The sequence below is a fragment of the Macrobrachium nipponense genome, chromosome 16 (genome assembly GCF_015104395.2).
Source record: "Macrobrachium nipponense isolate FS-2020 chromosome 16, ASM1510439v2, whole genome shotgun sequence".
NCBI lineage: Eukaryota > Metazoa > Arthropoda > Malacostraca > Decapoda > Palaemonidae > Macrobrachium > Macrobrachium nipponense.
The window spans coordinates 3877742-3882741 of record NC_087209.1 but is presented as its reverse complement, the minus strand read 5'-3'; positions in this window follow the sequence as shown (position 1 = coordinate 3882741).

Sequence of the window (5000 nt, the reverse complement as noted above, 5' to 3'; positions counted from 1 at the left end):
ATGAGAGCCATGGATGGGAACCAATAACGGGAAATTCGGGTGTAGAGAAATTGCCAAACTTACCGAGATGTTGCAACGCGAAATCTTTCCTTCCTCTGTGTAGCTATTTCGCTTTTATGTTCCGTCCTCCTCCTTCTCCTCTCTTTCCAATTCACTTCGTGCGTCTTTTACTGCTTCTCATCTTCGCTACAGAATTTGAATTGGCGTAAAGTGTCTTGTATATGTTGTCGTATTCTCTGTTTCTACCCCCTTTTTCTGCCGTTTTCCTCTTCTCGTTTATTATATCTCCCCTATGAATTCGCTTTCCTGTTTCCACGTGTCTCCTTTAATCTTTCTATTTATTTCATTCTTCACTGTCTGCATATTCTCTTGCCTTTATTCTATCACTTTCTCAATTTTTGTAGCCTTATTCTTTGTTATACACCTTTATCCCTCTTTCTATCTATCTATTTTCTATTTTCTCATCTCCCCTTTGAATTGTCTTTCTTTTCCCACTTCCCTTCTTTATCCTGTAGACCTCATTCATCATTATTTCTTATCTCGCAATAATTTTCCTTTACTTGTCCTTCTCGCAATTTTTCTACTCGAATTCTCTCTTATTCCCCTCCTCTCATATTGTGTCTCTTATTTTCTCATTTCTGTTCCCACTATCCTCCTCTATCCCTTTTCTTGTCTTTTTTTATTTTTGTTCATCCTTATCGCAAGTTTTTTTAGTCGCATCCTCTGTTATTCCTATGTTTATCTCTTTTGTCATCTCCCCTGTAAATTCTCTTTCTATTCACACTTTCCTCCATTATCCTTCTTTCCTCATTCTTCACTATTTGAACATTGTCATTTTTTTTAACTTTATCGCAACTTTTTGCCGTATTCTCTCTTAATCCCCCATTTCTGTCTCTCTTATTTTCTCACCTCCCATATGCATTCGCTTTTCTATTCCCATTTACTTCCTTTATCCCGCCGGCCTCATTCATCACTATTTAAAGATTCTCTTGTGATTTTTTTCCTAGTCCTTCCCACAATATTTAATCCGCATTCTCTCTTAATCCCCCATTTCTGTTTTATCTTATTTTCTCATCCTCTCTATGCATTCGCTTTTCTGTTCCCACTTACTTCCTCTATCCCGCCAGCCTCATTCATCACTATTTAAAGATTCTCTTGTTTTTTGTTTGTTTTTTTTTTCATAGTCCTTCCCGCAATTTTTAATCCGCATTCCCTCGTATTTCTCTTTTTCTGTCTTGTCTTATTTTCTCCCGCGTGCATTCTCTTTTCTATTCCCACTTACTTCCCTTATCCCTCCGGCCTCATTCGTCACTATTTGAACGTTCTCTTCTTGTGTTTTCCTTTCTCGTCCTTCTTCCCGCAATTTTTCAGCCCCAAATTGACATCACACATTATGCCGCTCTAACCTTATTCCGGGCCAAAGTTAAGGCGACGCCCTCAAAGGACACAACTTCTTCTTTCTCCTGAAGTTCCTGAGAGAGAGAGAGAGAGAGAGAGAGAGAGAGAGAGAGAGAGAGAGAGAGAATGGAACGAGTGTTCGTTTTCTTTGCCTTTTATGTGGAAGTGTTGTTTCTGTGTGTTGGAACAAGTAGGTTTGATGAGTCTTATTTTATTTTTTTTTAAGTAGTGGTTGACATGATGGGGCTCACAGAGGAGAGATTGATGTCAAAGTCTACCGATGGAGATTGTTATGATTCGTGTTTTTGACTGGAAGGCTTGTTTGTTGTAATGCCCTGCTTGTCAGAACTCTCTCTCTCTCTCTCTCTCTCTCTCTCACACACACACACACACACACACACAGTCTATGACGTAAACATAATATAAGCCACAAGCCGTTTCACTTGACGAGTGCTCAGGTAACACCTTTTTGTGAATAAGTACGCTCCAAGTTGTGAGATTTTAATTATCGTGTCTTCTCTTGCCCTTCCCTTTAGTAATCCCTGAATGAGAAGAGAATCGTGTTTTTTGTATTTCTGGAGAGAGAGAGAGAGAGAGAGAGAGTGAGTGAGTAGGTGCGGCTGCGGACTCTACTGTATTAATTTATTTTTCTCGTAGTTAGTCTGCGTCCAAGACAAACTGGTTGACATCTTTAACAAAACAGTTAATCTCTGGTCAGAGGATATTGATAATAGATTTCATTGGTTTATATTCTAGTACCTAAGTAAACTTGTACATCTTAGAATGTATAGATATAATTCAGAATGGGTTAAAGCTATCTGTTTTCTTGGAAGCTAGTCGTTGGCTAAAAATGTACCCAGTACCAAAAAATAAGAAGTTGAATTTAAAAAAAGTTCTGAGTTACTTTTGGGACTTTTCCAGTCTTTCTTAACCTGACTATACTGTTCAACCCATCAACATTAACCTTACTACAGTATACTGTTTAACCCATTCCAATTATCAACCCATACCTCTTTTTACCCCTTCTCCGAACCTCCTTTGGTTTCATTCTTTATGGGCTTCCAAAAATACACAAAGACGGTATACCATTGAGACCGATAATGTCCGCATACATAGCCCGCACATAATATTTCCTAAATTCTTAGTCAAAATACTCAATGAATATGCTTACTCTAAATATTCGTTAAAGAATGGTTATGTATTTCAGCAAGAAATTATTTTACAGGATGGTGATTTGTATATGGCTAGTTTGGACGTTGAATCATTGTCACTAACGTCCCTGTTTCTCAGACAATTGAAATCATTTGGTATAAAGTTTTAGTAATGATGAGACCTTCTGTGGTTTTAATAGGCAACTTTTTAAACATTTTTGGAACTTGCTGTGGCAAGATGCCACCTTTGTTTTTAATGGGCAGCTCTTTCTGCAGGCAGAGGGGGTTGCCATGGGTTCTCCTTTGGGACCGTTGTTTGCAAATTTTTTTATGGGACATTTGGAGGAGAATTTTCTTAATGATTGTCCTGGGAATTTTAAGCCACTTTTTATAGACGATATGTTGACGATACTTTTGCCTTATTTAAATTTTCGTGGCAATGCCAGCTTTTTTAGATTACATAAATGAAGCCCATCCTACCACCTTAAATTTACGTTGGAAAATGAGAAAGATGACTCCCTGGCCTTTTTGGATATAAAAATAACTAGAGATAACCACCTTTTCAACACAAGTGTTTTTAGAAAGAGTACCTTCACACTGGGCTCGGAAACAACTTTTTTAGCTCGTGTTTGTTTCCGTAATTTTAAGATTAATGCTATATCCACTTTGGTTTTTAGGGCCCTTCGGTACACATCTGATTGGCTCTCCTTTCATCTTGAAATCGAGTTTCTTTTAGAATATATTGTTAAGAACTCGTTTCCCAAAAGCTGGTTTTTAACATTATTAGTAAATTGCTAACGAGGTATCTGTCAGCACCCACCCTTAATTTTAATGTACCCTAAATTAACTATGTATGCACATCCCCATCCCATTTATTCATTCAGACAAGTTTACGTGGTAAAAGTTAGAAAAATAAAAATATTGAAAAGGAATTTGGTTTTTTGAAACTTAATCTTATTCCCATGAATCCACAAAAAATTTGGAGGGTTTTTTAATTACAAGGACAAATTACAGGATTTCATGAAGTCCATATCATATATAATTTGAATGCCCAAGATGTCTTGGTATTTATGTTGGTTCTTCACGGAGACTGTTACAAGTCCGTTATTACAGCCATTTGGGATTAAGTTATAGAACTGGGGTCCAGATCTCTAATCCCGAGTTTCTCTAATATAAGAATTCATGCAAGAGTTTGTAAGGTTACTATCGAAAAGAAACATTTTTCTATAATTGGCACCTACAAAACAAACTACCCATCTAACCTACCCTTGAGTCATTGTTTATTAAGCACCTTTCACCTAGTTTAAATAAACTCCAACACCTCGTCATCTCCTCTCTCTCTGGCGTGAGGTTTACGTTGTATGCAGACCTTACCGTTTTTAGTCACTCAGCTCTTTCCTTCTTTATGAATAGGTAGTTTTCTTCTCATTCCCTATTTTTAGCGTTCTGATTATTTTTTTTATTTTTAAAAATTTTATTGTAAATTTTTAGTTTATTTAATTTCTATTGTAATTTTTAAGTTTATTTTAATGTTGAATTTCAATTTGCAGACTGATGATGTGTTGTTGACAACATGAAACGTTTCTTAATAATAAACACGTGTACATGACTGTCGTCTGATTGGACACCTCTTCCTTTATATTCATGGTTTTCCTGATGTATAGATTATATATATATATATATATATATATATATATATATATATATATATATATATATATATATATATTGATATCACACACAAACACGAACAATGTTTTTTCACCAACGGCATCAAAGGCTACCCCACCCTCCCTCCCCTAACGCACCCCTCCCCTGTCCATGCCCCGAGAGAGAGTCGATCTCACCCAGCCATGAGACAATAATTGAGCGTTAACTAAGTTTGGCTCCAGACACAGGAGCAGTTAGCGGTCCCCTTAACGTTGTCTGTGAAATCTTGCTTGCGAAAGCAGCTCGCCCTTGTTGATGCAATATGTCCTCCGTCATTACTCCGAATTTCTCATTAACCCTACCCTTCTTCCTCCTCTTTTTCTTTTGTATTTCTGTATGCATATATTATATATATATATATATATATATATATATATACTATATATAAACATATATATATATATATATATATATATATATATATATATATATATATATATATTATATATATATGTGTATATATAGGTGTATCTCTCTCTCTCTTTCTCTCTCTCTCTCTCTCTTTTTTTTTTTCTCTCTCTCATCACCCAAGTTGTTGCATTTGATAAATTTTGCTAATATCAATCGAGTATTTCAGGATAATTTACCCATCATCCGGGTCTTAGTAGGTATGAGAGCATATAATTCAATAAAGTACTTAACCTGTCGGTAATTATGATTTATATATTTGTTTTGAGAATACGTCGCAAACAATGAGAGAGAAAAGAATGTAAATGTAACCTTGTTAATGAGGGGACACGT